The 20155-nt window shown below is 49.3% G+C and overlaps 2 long non-coding RNA genes across 2 annotated transcripts; one reads left to right on the forward strand and one right to left on the reverse strand.

The window, feature by feature from the left end:
* Window positions 1-4331: 4331 nt before the first annotated feature.
* Window positions 4332-8480, reverse strand: LOC311584195. Its single transcript, XR_014774809.1, has 2 exons — window positions 5654-8480; window positions 4332-5618 (listed from the first exon to the last, which is right to left on the reverse strand). It is a non-coding gene; the product is annotated as an uncharacterized lncRNA (long non-coding RNA).
* A 1114-nt stretch (window positions 8481-9594) lies between these two features.
* LOC311587540 lies at window positions 9595-18739 on the forward strand. Its single transcript, XR_014775896.1, has 2 exons — window positions 9595-13268; window positions 13393-18739. It is a non-coding gene; the product is annotated as an uncharacterized lncRNA (long non-coding RNA).
* Window positions 18740-20155: the final 1416 nt, after the last annotated feature.

Consider the following 20155-nt stretch of genomic DNA (forward strand, 5'->3'; position numbering starts at 1 on the left):
AATTGTGAAATGAGAGAGGGGTGGGGCAGGGATGAGACGGGGAAGGTGGGAGAAGTGCCCCGCCTTCACCGGAAGAGCCTGGCAAGTCTTGGGGCAGGCAGGGTTAGGTTCTTTTTCTGTTCCGGCCGCTACAAGGTCACAGGATCCGCACAGAAAGGCTTCCTGCCAGCACACAGTGACTGCGCAGTTTCCTGACCCACATATCTCCAGGCTCCGTGTGGAAAGAGCCAGGCTGAGGGGGCCTCTGGCACCGGGTGAAGCCCAAGGGAACCCGAGCGGCTAAGCTAAAGCCCAGGAACTGGATTCACCGGAGCGGGAGGGGCTGGAGTTGAGTTCCGGGATCCTTCCGCGACGCTGGCACGGTCCTGCCTTTAGGCGCGCCTGGAGCACTGTCCTTTTTACCCCTTCGCTATTCTGAGAGTTTCTGTAGGGGATCCTGAGGCCCTTCCCTTAGCTGTGCCTGTGTTTTGAAAACAACAAGGCTGAAGCCAGGTGCGGTGGCGCACACCTTTAATCCCAGCACTCGGGAGGCAGAGGCAGGCAGTCTCGAAAAACCTAAAAAAGAAAGAAAGAAAGTAAACAACAAGGCCGAGAAGACTTCCTAAGAGGATGAGGCCAGGCCAGTGGGGGCGCTTGGAGAGGGGGCCCCACCTGGAATCCCAAAGCTGCCTGGGACGGAGCATGCCAAGGCTATCGGCACAAACGGGCAGGCGGACTCCGCAAGCTGTCACCACTTCGCCCCTCCCAAAGCCTTGTTGACAGCAGTCTCCCCCCAACAGCTTGCTGCTGCAGTTCCCAGCCCTGCCCTGCCCTGCCCTTCCCTTGTCCTTCTGCAGGGTGGAGGTCATCTGCGTAGGAAGAAAGCGGAACCCAGGCTCCGTGTGTGTCTACCAGCAGAGGAGTGGGCTGGCCCCAAAGGTCTCCTCCCCTCCCTCCTCAAGTACATTCTTGCCCAAGAAAAACTGTTTTTTCGAGATAGGGTTCCTCTGTGTAGCCCTGGCTGTCCTGGAACTCTCTTTGTAGACCAGGCTGGCCTCAAACTCACAGATCTGCATGCCTCTGCGTCCGGAGTGCTGGAGCGCTAGGATTAAAGGCGTGCACAACCACGCCCAGCTGAAAAACTGTCTTTGAAGACCAGGAACCTCTGAAACTGCCCCATTTCCCTTGAGAACTAGGGACAGTCACTGGGTAGCTGCAGACATGAGGTGACCTGTTTATGTGAACGGACAAGCAGGCTTTATGTAACCCAGGTTTTGTGTGATACCAATAAACTCTACTCCCACTCATACAAAAATTAAGGCTTAAGGATGTAGGAATAGTATAAGGGGCTAAAGATTAAAAAAAAAAAAACACCACGGGCTGTGGAGGTGGTTAAGCAATGCCTCAGCTCCTCAAACAGAAAGGACAGACTTTCACAGTGCGGCCCTGCAAAGCCCCAGGGGAGCCTCTCTTACTTGGCTTCATGGCTGCCATTCTAGAACATTTTGACAACTCACCGTTCTTTCAGGCCGTCACCACCACCGCACACCACCCACGCCTGGAACTGTTGCCAGAGTAAAGCAGACATAATGGCAAATGCCTGTAATCCCAGCTCTACAAAGGTTGAGGCAGGGGGACTGCCGCAAATTCCAGGCCAGAATGGGCAACAATGTGAGAGAGTGGAATTTTCTTTATAAGGGGAGGAGGGGCAAATAAAAGACAGATAGGACAGGCCTTGATGAAGGGTGAGGGGCAGGAATCTACGTGGCACAAGAACCAAGCTGAGCATACGCCTGGGAACAAGCCAGCGCTTGCCACATAATCAGCCTCTGTGGTGCGGGTCATATGAGAGAGAGTCACCAGTTTTCCGGGACAGGGGAAGGTGCAGTCTAGGTCAGGCCCCGCCTGCGGATTCCATCTGCCAGAGGCAAGAGAACATTTGCCACACCCCAGACCCCCTTCAAGGTTGCTAAGGGAGCCTGTTGTGGCAGGGTGGCTTTGTTTGTAGTGTGGGTGGCGAGCCTGGGAGGAGACTTGTGGGCAGTTATTCTGCCAGCTGCCTTTTTCATTCTGCTTACTCGAACTGTCCTTGCAGTTCTTTGTGGGGGACGGCACCATAGCTGAGGAAATGCTTCATGGTGTGTGTGGGGTGGGGGCGAATTTCAGGCTGTCACGGCCCCTCGCTGACACGGACAATTCCCCTATCAAAACCCTCAGCAAATCTCTTGTCCCTCCCTGCACAGCTGGAGAAAAGTGCTAAGGTTTGCAGACACAGCCAGCTTGGCTCCCACAATGGCCATTAAACCTACTCCTTGGACCCCGACCACAGTGTATAGACTGTCGCAGAGAAATGCAGCTTAAAATATTTCACCATCCCACAGCCCAAAGCAAAATGACTTGGAAAAAAAAGTCACAGATCTGTTCTGGGTGTTCCGCAATCACATACATCACACACTCATTTTCTACGCGTGTATTGTACAAAAGTCTCTCAACCACCTTTCCTACCCTAACTAGGCAAGGCAAGCGTTCTACCCTAGCTGCTGGGCTAGCTCTCTCCCACCCCCACCCTGCGGGCGCCCGCGCTGACGTCAGCCCGGGAGCAGGCGGTGGCAACGCCCGCGGAGTCACGCGCACGGCCCCGCCCGCCGGCCTTGACGCGCCCCAGCAGAGATCCCTCCGCCACTCAGTGGAATTTTCCAGGCGTTCTGCCGGCCCTTCTTTCGGGCCTCTGCGGGGTGTGGTGACCTGCGGCGATTTGTACTTTTCCTACCGCCCTACCCAGTCGGTGTGCTCCCCCTCCCTCTATCCCCGACCCGACCCTTCTGGAAACAGGCCTGCGCACCCTGTCAGCAAAGGGGACTTGTCCCTGATGGTATTTCACCTCCTAAATATCCTCTTCAGTTATGTCCTTCATCCCATGACGCCCATGACGCACGGCCAAGGGGCAGAAAAAGATCATTGAGCAATCAGAGGGAGTGGCCGGTGATGGAGCCCTCGACCCGCCCCTCGTGGGCTCCCTTGGCGAGGTCGGGAAGGAACTTTTTTTTTAAGTGTCCGTGGAGGAATCGTCCCGTTGAGCAATGCGTGGGTGACGCGACCCAAGGCTATAAAAGCAAAAGTTGTGTCCCCACCTGCAGGAGTTAGTGACAGGGAGGGCTGGCACTTGGGCTTAGTGGCGGGGAGGAAGTGGCTAGTTCAGGGCTCAGACGAGAGGTGACAGAGTTAGAGGCAGCTGCTAGCATGGGGGTGCGAGAAGTGGGGTTAGCAAAAAAGGAGACTAGACTTTGGGATGGTGGATGTGTGGAAGGCAGCTTCCAAAGCGCCTTCCACAATCTACACAGGGCCAGCAGCCTTCAAGGCCAGGCTGTCCCTGGCACTTGACTTTCAGGAGGTCACAAGTTTCAGGGGCTTACGTGGTCCCAGCCAGTGCCCTAGCTTGAGTGGCAGAACAGGAAGTAGTGGAGACAGGTGGGCTCGGGCCCTCGAGGCCCTGGAAATCTTGAAAGACAGGCAGTCGGGGCAGAGTTAGGTGGGTCGACTTTGAACTTGACAATACCAGCAGACCCCTTATTTTCCAGATAAAGGGCTGTGGAGCCTGCCTGGGGATGAGGCCTGGTCTAATGGAAAGTGGACTTAGCTTCGCTGGGCCGACAGCTCTGGCCCCGGGTGGTATGTAATTTGGGCTTGGCCTGACAGCACTCAGTTGTGGGTGAGAGGGGTGGCCTGAAAAGTGGCTGTAGGGACAAGTTGTCTTCACCTGACAGGTCTGCCAGGCGGGGACCGAGAATGGAGGCGGCGAGCGTCTTGGGGCTGTATTGATCCATAACTTTATTTTTCAGATGGCAGTGCTTCCCCTCTGGACTCTTTCCCCTAGGTTCCGTGGTTCCCTCTTCTGTGATCTCACTCCTCCCCTACTGTTCCCCCTAACTGAGGTTAAGGACTCACCTAAAACCTTGCCTCTGGGTCCCCTGAGCCTGGAGAAGGTAGAGTCGGTGGCGGAGGCTTGGACTCGGTATCGTGGTATCACTGGTAAAGGTGGAGGCGGGAGGGTTGGTGCTGAATCGCCTAGGGTGGGACTTGAATGTGGACCCTCGGGTGGGCTCACGGCGAGTTCCAGTCACACAAACGCCTCATGGGCGTGGTTTATTACTATAGTGTTGTTCACCCATGGCGAGCAGATGGCACCGGGAGGAATGGAGCCCCCGCCAAGTGTGTGTCGTAGCAGTGCAGGAGGGCAGACCTTGGAGGAGACAGCGGCCTAAGTTGATGCCCTACACAGTGAATTTCCAGAGGCTTCACTCAGAAGGCCCCTGTGTTGAGGCCAAGTTGAGATCAGCTTTTTTTTGGGGGGGCGGGCAGATGCTTCCAGCTGGAGAGGCCGTCGGCTAAGAATGTTCCAGAGGAATGTTCCAGAGGAATGTCTTGGTTCTGGGAGCACCTTTCTCCTGATACATGAATGCCAGCGGCCACCCCGTCTCCTGGGGGAGGAGGTGTTCGGCCCTGCATCTTCTAAGTCAAGCCTCCAGTCTCGCTAGTCTGTGCTACAAACCTGGCTTCGAGAAGATTGCTTGAGGTGTAGAGCACTTTTAACTTGATGCCCTCAACCCAGCAAGGCGTTTGCAGGATCCCAGTCACCCCCGCCTGCAGCCTGCCTGCCTCTGCCTTGTCAGAGGAATTCTTAAGTGTGATAAAACTTTTGGGGTTGGGGAAAGCTGTTCAGTTTGAAATGACTTGGTTGTTAAATGTGTGGGAAGTGTGGAAGGGCACAAGCTGGCCACGAGTTCTGTTGGGATTTGATATCTGATTTGGGCTTTGGGATGGCATCCGGGACCAGAGGGGAATGGTGGGCCGTGGGGATCCGGATTTCTCTGGGTTTGGTACTGGGCAGGCAAATGGTACCCCACTGAGTGACAGCACTTCAGGCCCAGGTCTTGCTGTCTGGTGTTTCTGGCGTGGGGCCTGGCTGTGTATAGCAGGCTGGCCTGGGTTCTCAGCCCTGCTAGGGTTACAAGCGTCATCTAAAACTTGTCCTTCCGGCTTAAACTTGAGTTTTACTGCATCAGGTTTGGGAATACTTTAGGCACCAGAGGTGGGACTTGTGGGAGAGAAGGTGGCACTGGTGTCGGCTTGAGGCTTGATGAAGGAATGGGGTGCTGGGAAATGTGGGTTGATGACTGTAACGGTTTGGGAACTGAAAGCTCGCATAAAAAATGTAAATGGTGGCAAATCCTCAGTGGGGGCCAATGGATGGTTGATATGCAGGGACCGTGACTTGGAAAAGTTCAAGAGGAAAAGCAAAATTGTTTTGCTTTACTGTTAAATGGGGAATACTGACGTTGTATCTGAACTTTCAGTTCCTTGAAAATGGTGTCAAACTCGAATACACAATACATGCCAACCTATGGAGGTGGGTGGAAGGAGTAAAGCTGGGAAGGGCTTGTAAATTAAATTACTCCGTTGTGGGCTCTTATAATTAACCTTTGTGCTTGAGGGTCACAGGCTTGTGGGCTCTACCAGATACTCTGAAGATTCTAATGCTGCTATGTAAAGGAATTTCGTATGGGAGTCGAATACAAGAATAATATGCAAGTCATGTCACATTGTACACCACACACAGGAACATGCTGTGTGAGCCATGCCTTATATAACACGGAGTGTACCGTGTGAGCCATGCCTTATATAACACGGAGTGTACCGTGTGAGCCATGCCTTACGAAACATCTTGAATTTCTGGAATTGGCCAGGAGACAACAGGGTTTTGCTTACTTGACCTTTCAAATCTGTCATTGTGACGAAGGGGTTGGACATGGTCTCACTGGTTAAGGAATCACAGTGCTTGGTAGAAAACCTGACCTGTACCTTCGTAGTGAGTGCAGTGTGTGCTTCCAGCGTGAATGCTGCTGCTTTAGCCCGTCTCTGAGAGGAGGGGAACTGTAATCGTTTTGGAAATAAAAATAAAACAGGGAGGGGCGTCTTACTTCATAATGGTCTGTAAAAACTGACTCTGAAGGTCCTGTTTGAGTGTTTGGTAAATGTAACAGCCAGTGGCTTTTGTGCTGTCTTCCCTTCGACTCAGGCCTCCAGTACTGTTAGCCAGGACCCTGTCCTCTGAGTTGGTGATTTGGGTTTGTGTGGGCGAGCAGGGCGTGATGACTCATTTGCCAGTAGAGTGTTGGTCGCATTGGAACGGGCGATGTGAGGAGAGCTGTAAGTGGTCAGCAGCTCCCGCTTGTTTTCTGTACTGTAGTGTGTGTGTACGTGGCCACTAATCACTTTCCCCCCTTTACAGCAAAATAAAGGTTTGAGATTGAAGCTCCTTAGAACTGTTTTATGGCTGTTACATCCTCGGCCTCGGTCACTTTGCCTTCATAGTGATGTGTACATACATGTTCATAGTTAGGTCTAGGCTCACGGCACAGTTAGAGCATGGAGCCCCCTCTAGACCAGGTAGAGCTCGTCTAAGCAAGGAGGGTGGGGCTGCAGGCACGACGCAGAATCCTGTGGGATAAGGACCCTGAGTGTCCAGGTAAGGCAGTACATGATCCAGAATGTTCCCAGGCTGTATTAAATGTCTTTGTTGGGAAACCATCTTAAATGATAAGGTGCGAGAGCTTCATGGTACTAAGGCTTTTGTTGTGAGTCAGGTGTAGGCGGGAGCCCTTGGAACCCAGGGAGTGGAACACGCCTGTACATACTTAGTCCTGGCTAGGAATGTGTTGATTCATCTTGGGAGCCAACCTGTATTGAATTTGGCAGGGGTGTGCCATTAAAACTAGGAAACTGCTTGGACAGATTGAGGGCTACCAGCCTGACCTAACACAACCCTAACCCTGGTGCCTGCTTGATTAAAAACAGCTGCCTGTGGATCAACAGTGAACTGTTGTCCTTGCAAGGATGAGGAGGGTGGGAACCAAGGAAAGGCTCAGGAGCCATCTTTAATCATCCCTGAGAGCAGCAGGCTGGCTGCTGTCCCAGCTCCTCGGTGTGTATTGGTGTTTTCCTGGACAGTCTCTCGCATGTACTGAGAAGCCATAACAGTGTCCCAGAAGCCTTCCTCTAGGCTTCCGGAACTACCCGGAGCGAGTATTGCCACAGATGAGGGCCTTCTGTACCCACGCATTTTATTTTTGTATTCTGAATGACAAGGTTGTAATATGTAGCCCAGACTGGTATAGAGTTCAAATATCCACTAAAAGCTGTTTCCTGGGTGCTGCTGGCTTTAGAGGTGTTGCATCGCCCCGCCTGTCTGCCTGCCCTTTCTTGTCTCTGGTCTGTCCCAGCCTCTTCCTGATTTCTGCACCTCCATTTTTTCCCTCTCCAGAACCCTTTGGGTTTTATACTTAGAAAGGTCTTGATGTTCTGTGTCAGCAGGCTGGTAAGGAATTCATTCCCACCTATGTTAGAAATGGTGGAGACCAGCTACCCACTGACTTGTGGGACTGTTGGTTTGGTTTTATTTGTTTTGAGACAAACTCTTAGTCTGTAGTGCAGGCTGCTGTGGAACTCCAGCCCTCCCTCAGCCTCCCAGATGCTGGGCGCACAGACTCCTCTGTTGCCTGGGGTCATTGTACGGCCATGTTAACCATGGTTCCTCAAACCTGGGTTTATTCTTCGAACTCAGAGACAGCAGTTGACCTGGAATTCAGTGGTGCCAATGTCGATCCTGTGTGGAGGAGAAGCAAAGGTGATTCCTAAGATAACGTGTTCTGAAAGCGGCCATTGTTGGCTGGCCAGGCTGGAGACACTGGCTACTTCCGCCTGTTACAAAAAGGGAGTTGGCCTCCCCAACCCCAACACCTGCCACTGGGTTTGTCTTACGACATATTAAGCGACCAAAAGGGTCATTTGTGCTGGCTAACCTGTCTGGATTACCAAAGGGCCGCAGAAGCACTGATGTGGGTGGCGCCCACGTGCTGCGGGCTGTGGCTGAAGGAAGAAGAGCAGGTGCTTCTGACGGCTTAGTATCTGTATATCCACTGGAACATGGATGTGAATGGCATTGTCAAGGAGAGAAAACCAAAAGGATTTAGGTGTGACCCTGTATCCTTCCTTGGACAGGACTCCCTCCTCCCCTAGGCTGTCACCTCCCTCTGTCCTTCCCACACCTCCTCTCAATCGTTTCTTATGGAGTTGTCAGCATAAAAAAGATTTCTGTACATTGTGAAAAAAAAGCACATGGAGCAGAGTTGATTTGTGTCCCATCAGCAAACGTTACTGGCATATTTGTTCCAGAGGTTTGTCCTGCGCATCTGCTGTATGTGCCCTTCACGCCAGCAGTGGGATTGTGTTCCAGTTCTGTCTACAGCCGGTTTTCCATGACGCTGATGAGAACTTTGTCTTGACAAAGCATCTTTCTAGGGGGTACCAAATGCTTTTGAACATGGCTGTCTGTTGAAACAACCCCATTTAAATACTGACCTCGCACGCGCACGCACACGTGGAGGTCAGGACAACTTTGAGGAGCTGTTGTGGGGCTGGCGCTCAGGCAGCAGCAGACGCTCCCCCCCCCCCCCCCCCCCCCCCCCCCCGCTCAGCAGGCTCTGTGCTCAGCTCTTTTCCTTTTGCGAGATGATGACTTGGAGCTCAAGCTTTACCACGTCTGTTACTCCTTGGAGACTGACATCATTTCTAGAGGATTCTAGAAGGATTGCTAATCTTCTTTAGCTTCATATTGCTCAGTTGCTGGCCAGAAGGATTTTCTGCATTGCCCTTCTGTGCGCATCTCTGTGAAGCTGGTGTGCACGCACACACCGCAGGGTGGTGTGGCCGGCCAGTGTGCACAGGCGATCTTTGTGCGTATACCGTTTGTTATATCGTTATCATTAACAGATGAATTCAGTGTACTGATTGATTGCTGCTCTTAACGCTTTTGTGATGAGATCCACTCAGCAGAAACCTCAGCCGTTTGTAAGAGTACAGTTTAGTGGGGTTGGATTTTAGTTGGTAAACTGACGTCCAGTGAGTGACCGCTCTCGGTGCTGCATGTACGCAGACTTAACAGTACTTATCTTTTATTATTTTTAGTGTGTGGGAACGTGTATGGAGGTCAGAGGACAGTCGGCAGGAGACTGTTCTCTCCGCCTGCCATGTAGATCCCAGGGACCAACTGCAAATGACCAGCACCAGCAACTTTATCCGCTGCGACCCACCCGGGTATCTCTTGTTGGCCACCTGTTTTGCTGACTCGGTATCCCCACAGCTCATCGTGGGTGTGTGGTTTCCTTTGCGTCCATACAAGCTAAGTAATTGGCATTTTGTGTATTTTTCGGCATCTGTGCACTGATGAACACACGTGTATTGCTCTGCCCTCGGGCCTGCTGCTCTTATGACTTCCCTGCTGTGGATGTATGCAGGTACATCTTTCCGAAACTATTTTCATTTATTTAGGACACAGCACAGCCGTCCTGGTAGGTATCAGGCGACACCCACTGTGGTCTTCCACCCAGTGTGCTTATTGGCCATGCGGACTGCTGGGGGCCGTGTCCATTCTGATCCTTTACATGTGTAGGAGGCTGTGGGTTTGTTAGCGCCGATGACCTGCAGGATTTGCCTGTGTGTGGTTTGGCTGATACTTTCTCCCACTCTAAGTTGCTTCTCTGCCGAGTTTTGAATAGTTACACATTATTTTGTGTGTGTGTGTGTATGAATCCACTCGTCTAGCGCTGTGCTTGTACCACAGCACTTCTGAAGTCAGGACAACTGGTGAATGTCAGTCTTTCTTTCCACCCTGTGGCTCTGAGGGATTGAACTAAGTCCATCAGGCTTAGCAGCAAGCGCCGTGACCACTGAGCCTTCTCCTCAGCCCAAGTGGTAAGCTCTGACATTGTTAATGTGTATTTGCTTTTATTGCCTGCACTTTTGGTGTCATATCTAAGAAATGATTGCCAATTCAGCATTGTAAAGTCTGTATTGTCTCTTCCTTGTTTCTGGGTTTGGTTTGGTTCTACATTTTCCATCTTTGGCCAGAAGGACCCTGCAATGCTTGTGTGGTTGGGAGGGTAAATACTGACCAGTTCTATCAAATATAGTCTTCCCACTTCCCTCTTAATTGTTAAAATGAAAAGATATATGTGATGTATGAGGATTTAAGCCATCCAGGTCTGACCATAACGGGTACGTTGCTTCAGCTGCTCACCGTCGGCTCGCTCTGTGGACACATGTTTCCTGTGCACACGAATTTCTCCCACTGCTAGGAATGACGGGAAGTCATTGTCCCAGTATTCCCAGCACCAGTCTTTCATGCTTCTAACACAATGGAAATTTCAGGCTCTAGTTTTTGTTTTTAGAAATAAAATAACAATCTTAATAACTGCTGTTTTAAAGTCTGGTAGGAAGGTGCTGTGACACTCCTTAAGTAACCTTTGCCCCTTACTGAAATGTGAATCAGAGACTGGACTTAACCATTTGCTCATAGTTTGGCTCTTTTATTCACTTCTTTGTTTTCAATAATTTGTCAACATGTCTGTCAACATCAATATGAAAACCAGGGCAGTAGGAAAGGCAGCTTTCTCCCTCTGTGCCTATCACTCTGTATCCTCCCTCAGGCCGATGTCACACTAAAAAAAAATCCTTATCCAAATGATTTTTTCAAAGCATATATTTTGTCAGTTGTTTGTAGCTTTGTAGAAGAAATAAATTGCCTGTAATCTTCTGGAACTTTAAAAAATTGGATTGAGACAGGTATGGTGGCGCACGCCTTTAATCCCAGCACTTTTGAGGCAGAGGCAGGCGGATCGCTGTGAGTTCAAGGCCAGCCTGGTCTACAAAGCAGGTCCAGGACAGGCAGGGCTAACAGAGAGACCTTGTCTCAAAAAGGAAAAAAAAAAGGATTGAATTTATTTCTTCGCTTTGTACAGAATTTGTTGCTGCTGGTGACAGGGTTGCCTCTTCTATAAAGTCATCAGAGCAGTAGCTCAGACAACCCAGGCTGAGCGCGCTTTCTCTCAATCCAGAGGTGACAGTTATTCCTTATAAGGAATATGTTCATATGTTTCTATGGGAGAGGCTGCATGATTTTCTTCTGTAGATCATTAAGATAGCACTGCCTGCCATCTCAGGATGACATGATCCCATTTAGTCCTAGGGGGTCCTGTGAGCACACAGCTGCCCCACTGTCTGAGTGGGTCAGACAACTGCCGTGCTTTGCTCGGTTGCCCTCAAGTGATAGGTAGGCCTGTGTACGCGAGTGTAAGAGTCATGTTTGTGTGTCTTCTGAGGCACTTTGCATATGGAACCTCACATTTCTGCCCCTTGCTTTCTTGGCTTTGTCACCATGCTTGACATTGTGTGTAAATTTAATAACTGTGGCTTAGTTACTATAGAGACCCCTAAGTCTAAGACACAATGTGACTTGGCCAAGGTGTAATCGTTTAAAGAATCTGTTGAGTGCACCTGGCCTAGGTGCACTTTGTAGTCATGTCACACTGTAGCTCATTCTCTGTTCTTCTAAGGTGACTAAAAATTTGCAGATTTAGGTAAGCCTGGGCAGATGTTTCTGTGGGTACTGTTGTAATGGATCTGGCTATGTAGTATAATTATGGCAACTTTAATAAATCACTCGTCTTAAATGTGGAAGTAAAATACTTAAAAAGTCCAACATGTCATTTTGATGTTCCTCCTCCATGGCTGGTGCCAGTATTTGTTCCTAGGACATCTCCCTTTCATGAAATTATCTTATGATCTGGCTTTACTTATGGAATGTGTACTGTTTTCATAACTCCATAATATGTAGTCTTGTCATTTGGACACAGTAGTTTTTACCCTTTCCTTACTGATGCCTTTAGGCCACCTCCAGAGTTTTCTGGTCATTACAGTGACTTTTCACTCCTTGGGACACCAGTTTGGTATCAGAACCAGGCCACAAGGAGGCTGAGGGCTGCAGGCTGAGGCTCAGGCTCTCACACATGCTCTGGCTCCTCCGCTCTTGAGTCTCAATTTTGTTCAGTGATTTGCATTTCTTTCTGGATCTTACCCCAAGGCAGGTTAAAAACAAGTCAAACCAGGCATAATAGATCCTACACACCTGTCATCCCAGCGCCGGGACAGTGGGAAGAGACCAGCCTCTAAAGCTTGGCCTATAGAAAACCTTACCTGAAAAAACCGAACTGTTCTAGGAAGGCGCTGTGACCGCTGGTGAGAGCTGCATTCAGTCTTGCTTGTTGCCTTCAGTTCACTCACGCTCTCTAGGTCACAGGCACTGTACCCGCTAAGGCCACCAAGTGTCCAGAGAACAGGCCTGACTCGCCCTGCCTCTTCTTGCCTCTCAGGGTGCTGGGGTGTTGGACACTGGGTGGTGGGGCTGGCTTCTGCCTGGCTGCCCCTTCTTCACCACAAGGTCATGCTGGGCTCCTCCCCTTACTCTAGTGACCACAATACGGTCCCCTCTGCAGTCTGGTGACCCCATTGCATGTCAGGTTGAGACCTTGCTTTCTTCTCTGGTGCAGTTCTGACCCCTCCAGTTTCCTCCAGTTTTTGCCTCTTACACACATAGAAAATGTTTAAAGTGATACTTGTTCATGTTAAAAATGTGAATGCATAGGTGACCTCTCGCTTCTCAGAGGACTATGTGTGTGCATGGTGCAGTGGGAACGCAGGCTCACCATGCCTTGGCTTGCATTCAGAGCTGTTGGGCTAACAGGTGTAGCCACATTTGAACTGTGCACTGCTGCTCTGGGGAACCACTGAGCGGTTTCTAGCAAAACTAAGTACATATTATTAAGTAGTAAATACCTATTTACATGTGTCTATGTATGTAGGCAAGTATGTCCATGGGGGAACTTAGAAATACATGGATGCAACTAGCTAGCCTTCCCTGCACCTTTACCAATGCCTGTCCCTAAAATTGGTTATCAATGTGAGAAGTGAAGATTTTGTGTGTGTGTGTGTGTGTAGGAGTTTTTAATTAATATGTTTACTGATAAGTGTTCTTTATGTTAAGGAAATAAACATTTGTTGCTCTCTCAAATTGTATGTTTTGCTGTTCAGCATTTTAAATATAGAAATGTACTTGTTTGGGTTTTTGCTTGTTTGTTTGTTTCTTGTTTTCTGCATTTTATGGCAAGCTCAGAGAGTTTGGTCTAGTCCAAGACTATTCTTTGAGCCCCATGCTTTGTCCCGCCCCTTTAAGGTTTCTATCTGGACTTGATTTTGGTGTGGTGAGTGGCATGTGGACAGGAAGCCTTTGATTGCTACACAGCCATGGTGCACTGGCTGGTGTGCTCCTGTCTCTGGGCAAGGGCGGCCCTGCCTGCTAAGTCAGCTCTTCCAGCGTCTGCCTGGCAACTCATGTGGTTAGTTTACTCTTCTATGGTATCTTGATTGTCTTCCTATGTAAGAATAAGGTACGTCTTTCCATTTTCTACCGTGGCTCAGCCTAACCTGACTGAAGTATTTCTTACACTTGTGTTTATGCAGATGCAGGGTAAAGGTCAGAGGATGGTGCTCGGTTTTCTCTTTCTACCACCTGGCTCTGGGGATGGAGCTCAGGCCAGCAGGCTCGCAACTAACACCTTAACCTGCTCAGCCATTTCAGTGGCTCTGACTTGTTTGTATTAAATCAAAAGGTGTGCAATTGTGCCAGGTGTGGTGGTGTACGACTTTAATCCCAGCACTCAGGAGGCAGAAGCAAGTGGATCTCTGAGTTCAAGGCCAGCCTGGTTCTACAGACTGAGTTTCAGGACAGCCAGTGCTACACAGAGAAACCGTCTATCCTGAGAAACCCTGTCTCAAAAAACAAACAAAAAGGTATGTGGTCACCGGTGTTAGCCTGCACGGTTAGAGGAGCTGTGATCCAACACCTCTGTGTCTGGATGGCTGGTCAGCTGTCCCTTCCCAAACAGTCACTCATTTTAAAAATTACATTTGCTTAGTGTATGTGTGTGGTTGTGTGCACTCGTGGTTGCTTGGGGATGATTATAAGTGCCATGAGGCACATGTGGAGGTCGAGGAACAATTTGCAGATGGCTGTTCTCTCCTTCCATTTGTGGGTGGTAGGATTGAACTTAGGTTGTTGGACTTGGTGACAGACCCTGTAATTGCTGAGCCATCTTAGTGACCCACAGAGCACTTTTTATCTGTTTATTTTTGGTGAGTTATTGCTGTCACTTTGTCAGTGTTTAGCTTGGTAGCCTTTGTCATTGACATGCCCCATAACACACTATTCTGATAAAAATGTCAGTGGCTTTATACAAACCTAGTAAATTGCACCCAAAAGCCAGATGTGGTGGTGTACCCGTAACCTCAGTGCTTAGGGGACAGACTCGGGCAGATAGATCTCTGAGTTTGAGGGCAGCCTGGTCTCTGCATTGTGAGTTCCAGGACAGCCATAGATACATATCTCAAAAAACCACCAGCACACCTCCCTGAAAGACAGAATTGTGCCCACAGTCACAGTCAGGAGAAACACTGAGGAGGGCCGCGCATGCTCAGAGTCCCTGCCCCAACACAGTGGTCCCCTCAGGAAGTTCCTAGACCTGGCCCTGGCGAGCAATTACAGTTTTGATTGGTATGTTTACTGATTTATAAGTGCTCTTTACATATTAAGGTAACTAACCATTTGTGTTGCAGATATTTCTGTTTCTCTCTGACTTTTACATTTTATGTTTTGCTGTTTGGTGTTTTAAATATACAAAAATACCCATTACTGATTTTTTTGTTTTGTTTTGTTTTGTTTTCTGTATTCTATGCCGAGCTCAGAAAGTTTGGTCTAATTTAAGATTATTCTTTGGGCCCCATGCTTTGTCGTGCTCCTCGCTCTATCCGGACTAGGCTGGTGGGATGAGTGTGGACAGTGACCTGTTGTGGTTTCACAAGTACACTGAGTCATAGCGCTGGAGCGTCTGGCAGCTCTGCCTTAGATTTTGCTCTTCCCTGGTTTTAAGATGGGGGGGGGAGTATCTGTGTTTGGTTTGGGGGATGGGGCCCTGGTCTGATGATGGTAACTCACCAACTGTAATTTCTGGACCACGTGTGAGTTCTGCCGACTCTGTGGCAGCATTCTGCTTTGTCTTTATCCAGCACTCTGTGGATGCTCCTGTCTGTCCTACAGAACCCTTTTTACATTTGTAGTTTGTCTTTTAAGACCTCAGACAGTGGTTTTTAATTTTCAAACAGGCCTGGCAGGCTTTGCTGTTGCATGCCATCTGCATATCACACTTCTCTCTGGGTCCATTTTGACATTCAGTCCTTTAAGCGTCCAGTGGCTTTGGTAGACAGCCTGAGGTAAGACTCGAATTTGGTTGTTTCAAAATAGCTGGTTTGCTTAGCACCTTGAATTATTACCTAAATAATGAGTTTCTTCAGTCTAGGTGACCCGAGTTGCCTTTCCTAGGCTGTCCCAGTGCCTTAACTTTGTGCTGTTTGAAAACATCATGATTCAGGTTCCCAATCGTGTGTGTGTGTGTGTGTGTGCGCGCGCGCGCATCTCAGATAATTCTGTGCTACACAGAATATGGTATTGATGCTGCAGGGCACAGTGATGTGCTAACATAGCTTGCTCACTTCACAGGCAGCTGAAGTCTCGTCTCATGTGTGTTCAAGGTTCCTGGTGCCAGTGAGCAGGCGCAGGTGGGAGCCTTGGAGCTTTCCTTCTCAGCACTCCAGCTTCTCATGAGGAGGGTCAGTCAACACTCCATGGCTACCCAGCTCCCTTGGTAAACTTGGGTATAGAGTCAGTCAACACCCCATGGCTACCCAGCTCTCTTGGTAAACTTGGGTATAGGGTCAGTCAACACCCCATGGCTACCCAGCTCCCTTGGTAAACTTGGGTATAGGGTCAGTCAACACCCCATGGGTACCCAGCTCCCTTGGTAAACTTGGGTATAGCAGGACTTCATGCAGACACAGACATTTTTAATAAGTCAGAACCAAGGCTGTTCATGTAGTTTGGTATATTTGTGAAATTTGTTCCTAGAAACGGTGTGTTTTGGCAGGTGACTGGGTGTTGTTTTCTGTCAATGTCTGATGGTAACTCATGAAAAGACGTCACCTATTCTGTAAGTGTGCACATTGGATTCACTAGGGCCTTTGGGGCTGGGGCAAGCAGCATATGACACAGGATGTTTGTGTCAGGACACCAGCTCTCACCCTGGGCCTGTCTCCTGCGTCCTTCATGACCCTCTTGCTACCTCAGTTTCCCCATGTGTAAGAAAGGTTAATCATTTTCAACCTTAGACCTTTAGTTAGGGCAAGTGAAATAACACACTGCTTAGCGCTCTTGCGGCGGGATGGGCCTGTCCTTGGGTTTTCCAGTAAGGAACAGCTGTCTCTGGTGGTGGTTTTGTCACCGTCCATCTTCCATGCACCTCTCCTGTTCTGTTCACATTTGTTATAATTACTAAGGAGCCATGAGCATCACAGTCATTTATGTATGTATTTCAATGTTCCTTTTTAATTTTTTGGTGAAACTATGAATTTTTCTCTTAAAATATTAATTTTGGAAAAATTGAATTCTATGTGTCCCATAACTCTGACTTTGAGGAGCAGATCTGTGGTTGATATGTCCTGTGGTGTTTTAATACTGCAGGCGGCAGCTCCGTCCTCACAGCCTCTGTTCTTCCCTCTCTTCCCGGAGGCCTCTGTGCTTTCTACCCTGTGAACCAACCTCCTCTTGTACCTCATGTTGTACAACATCTGTGCCTCCGTGTCTCTCTCACCTCACGTGGCATAGAGTCCTCAAGTCCGTCTATTGCAGAGTATGATACGATTTTATTCCTCATTGGGGCTGAATAACATCCCATTGCGTTTTATTACCATGTTTTGTTTGTCCATTCCATTCGGGGTTTGAAGAGTTTCTGCTTGTTGCCTGATGTAAACAATGCCGCTATGAGCATTTGTGTGCAAGTCCTTATGCAAACGTGTTTTCCATTGTTTCTGTACATAGGAGGAGAGCGACTTCCGCTGAGACATAGCTTCATAGTTGCTCTGAGGAGCTGCCAGCTGTGTCCTGTGCTGCCCCAGTGTGTGTCTCATCTCTAGTGCCTCTGCACTCTCACCAGCCCCAGTTATTCATCTTCTGACTCTGGGCTTCGTAGTGGATGCCAAGAGGCAGCGTGGGTGATTCGGACTGAGGATGGCAAGCATCCTCTGTCAGGCAGGAGCACAGCTGCCTTGAGGCCCTGCCTCTGCCGATCCTTTGTTTTTCAAGTAGGGGTGTGTGTGTGTGTGTGTGTGTGTGTGTGTGTGTGTGTGTGTGTTTGGTTTTTTGAGACAGGGTTTCTCTGTGTATCCCTGGCTGTCCTGGAACTCAATTTGTAAACTAGGCTGGCCTCAAACTCAGAGATCCTCCTGCCTCTGCCTCTTGAGTGCTGGGATTAAAGGTGTGCGCCACCGCTGCCCCGCTGAACCCAGGGCCTCTTGTATGCCACACAATAATTCTGCCAATGACCCACATCCCCAGACAGTGTCTGTTGACATAGTTAATGTATTTGTTGTGTGTATACATGTGTGGCAGTGGAGGACAACTTTTTTTTTTTTTGCAAGACAGGGTTTCTCTGTGTAGCCTTGGCTGTCCTGGACTCTCTTTGTAGACCAGGCTGGCCTCGAACTCACAGCGATCCGCCTGCCTCTGCCTCCCAAGTGCTGGGATTAAAGGCATGCGCCACCACGCCTGGCAGTGGAGGACAACTTATGGAAACCAGTTTCCTTCCTCCACCACATGGGTCCAGGGATCAAACTTAGCAGTGAGGCTCTGTAGGCCAGTGAGTTCACTTACGTACTCAGCTGTGTCATTGGCCCAATTTCCCTGCAGTCATCTGGGCTGAGTTAACATCTGACACTGTCTTCTGGAGCAACAGCTCAATGGGGCGTAAGGCTGTAAGTACAGGGCTGTCCCCATGGAGGGGCAGCTGCATGGGGTCTGAGATACATGTACCAGCCCAGGCTCAGCATCGCATTAGTGCTTTCATTGATATTAATACCTCAACTATGATTGCTAAACCTAAGCCATTGCCAGGCCTAGATTGCCAGCACGCCCCACCAAACCTTGAGTTTGATTTTGCTGACCTAGACTGAATATGGCCACAGACTTCAGGGAGGGTTGGGATCAGGTTAGGGGCAGTCAAGAGGTCTGCTCTGAGCCCAGCTCTATAGATGGCTCTTAAGTTTTTGGTGTTTTAGTTCAGTTTTTTTGTTTTTTTTTTTGTTTTTTTTGAGAAAGGGTTTCTCTGTGGAGCCTTGGCTGCCCCAGGCTTGCTTTGTAGACCAGGCTGGCATTGAATTCACAGCGATCCGCCTGCCTCTGCATCCCAAGTACTGGGATTAAAAGTGTGCACCACCACACCCAGTCCATCTACATTTCTTCGTTTGTATTTATTTATGTATTTTTGGTATGTGTGTATGTTTGTAGGCGTTTGAATGTATGCAGTGGCCATGGAGGCCAGAAGAGATCATCAGATCCCCTGGGCCTGAAATTACAAATGGTTGTGAGCTGCCATGTAGGTGCTGGGATTTGAACCTGAGTCCCCTGGATGAGTGGTTAATGATCTTAACAGCTAAGGTACTTCTCTGTCACCACCATCCCTTGTCTACGTTTCTTAAATTCTCGAAGGCATCTCCTTAACAAGTGGGAATGGATACAGCCTGAGGTTGAGGGGCACAGTGTTGGGCAGGAAAGGGCTGACAACAGCCTTCTCTTCATCCTACAAAATGCATAGCATATGGCGTCCCATGACACCAGGATGCTTGGTATTCCTCTCTGGAGGAATTGTTCTAGGGTTACTGGACTACTCAATATTTGTATCTCATTGTAAGTCATATTTATAAAGTTGGTTTTACAAGAAAATTGCCATTTCTTGCATGCTAGCCTGGATGTTTTGTTTTGTTTTTGTTTTTGTTTTTCATAAATATAATTTGACATCCTCATTAAGAATGGTTTTTCTCCTGGTTTAATTTCTGGTTTTTCTTTCTCTTGAATAGACTTTGAAGACATCCAGTTTGGCCTTTTCCAAGAAGCTTTAGTTGAAGCAAGCAGCTGTCTCTTGTTTTTGTTTTGGTGCTGGAGGTGAAGCCCTGTACACACGCACGCACGCACGCGCGCGCACACACACACACACACACACCACTGCTCCACTCTGCCCCCAGGCCTTGCCTCTGTGGAGCATTAGCTCCACTGGGGTTACATTACTTCTTCTCTCCGAGAGTTTGTGTTTTTATGCGGAACCTGTTTATGTCCATCCATCCAGGTCACGTACTTCTGTCAGCAGAAAGGGAGGTGACAGTTGTGGAGTCTTGCTCTGGTTCTGGCCTTTGGCTATGGCCGAGGCCCTCAGGTGTTGACAGTGAAGCATTTCTGAGGAGGCCAGCTGAAACCGCTAAGGACCGAGTGCTTTGCAGGCTCATGGGGTTTCCAGCGAAGGAAAATAGTGAACTGTTGGCCATTTCGTGAGTGTCCTGCCCACTGAGCAGGCGAGTGAACACAAGACAAGCTGCCCTGCCCTCGTTTCCACAGGTGCAGGCTTCAGCAGGTGACGGCACAAACCAGGGATAAAGGCGACAGTTGCCCTCCAGCAGCGAGGAGAGGGTCTGGAAGCCTCCCTGGGCTCAGGAGGCCTAGGAGCCCCAGCCGGAGCCCTGCTTCAGCCTCAGCTGTGAGGGAGGCAGCAGGTGAGCAGGGCTGGCTGTAATCCTGAGGCGTCCATGTGTAGAAGCAGACAGATTTGCTTTGTTTGCGGTTTTAGCACTGCCGAGTGACTTAAGCACAGTCCTCCAGCTGCCAAGTACTGGGCGAACTGTATTTCTCAGATCCCATAGCTCACATGTGGTCTGATGTGCGGTGATCTGAGGAAGCAGGTGTGCAGTCTACACTGCCGAACATTTGCCTGCCTCCCCCCCCCCCCCTTCTTGAGACAGAATCTCACTGTATAGCTCTGGCTGTCCTGGAACTCACTCTGTTGAGCAAGCTGCCTCGAACTCAGAGATCCATCTGCATCTGCCTCCCAGGCACTGGAATCAAAGGTGTGAGGCACTATACTTGACTCTATTTTTTAAGTTAATGTTTGCTTTGGGGTTTTTGTGGGGGTTTTTTTGTTTGTTTGTTTTTTGGGTTTGTTTTGGTTTTGTAGCCCAGGCCAACTTTGAACTCATGATCTTCATGTCTTGGCCTCTCAAGTGCTGGGCTCACAGCACAGGCCTATGCCATCATACACAGCCGCTAATGGTTATAAACGTCCCATGGCAGGTG

The sequence above is a fragment of the Acomys minous genome (assembly GCF_964271855.1).
Source record: "Acomys minous genome assembly, chromosome: 2".
NCBI lineage: Eukaryota > Metazoa > Chordata > Mammalia > Rodentia > Muridae > Acomys > Acomys minous.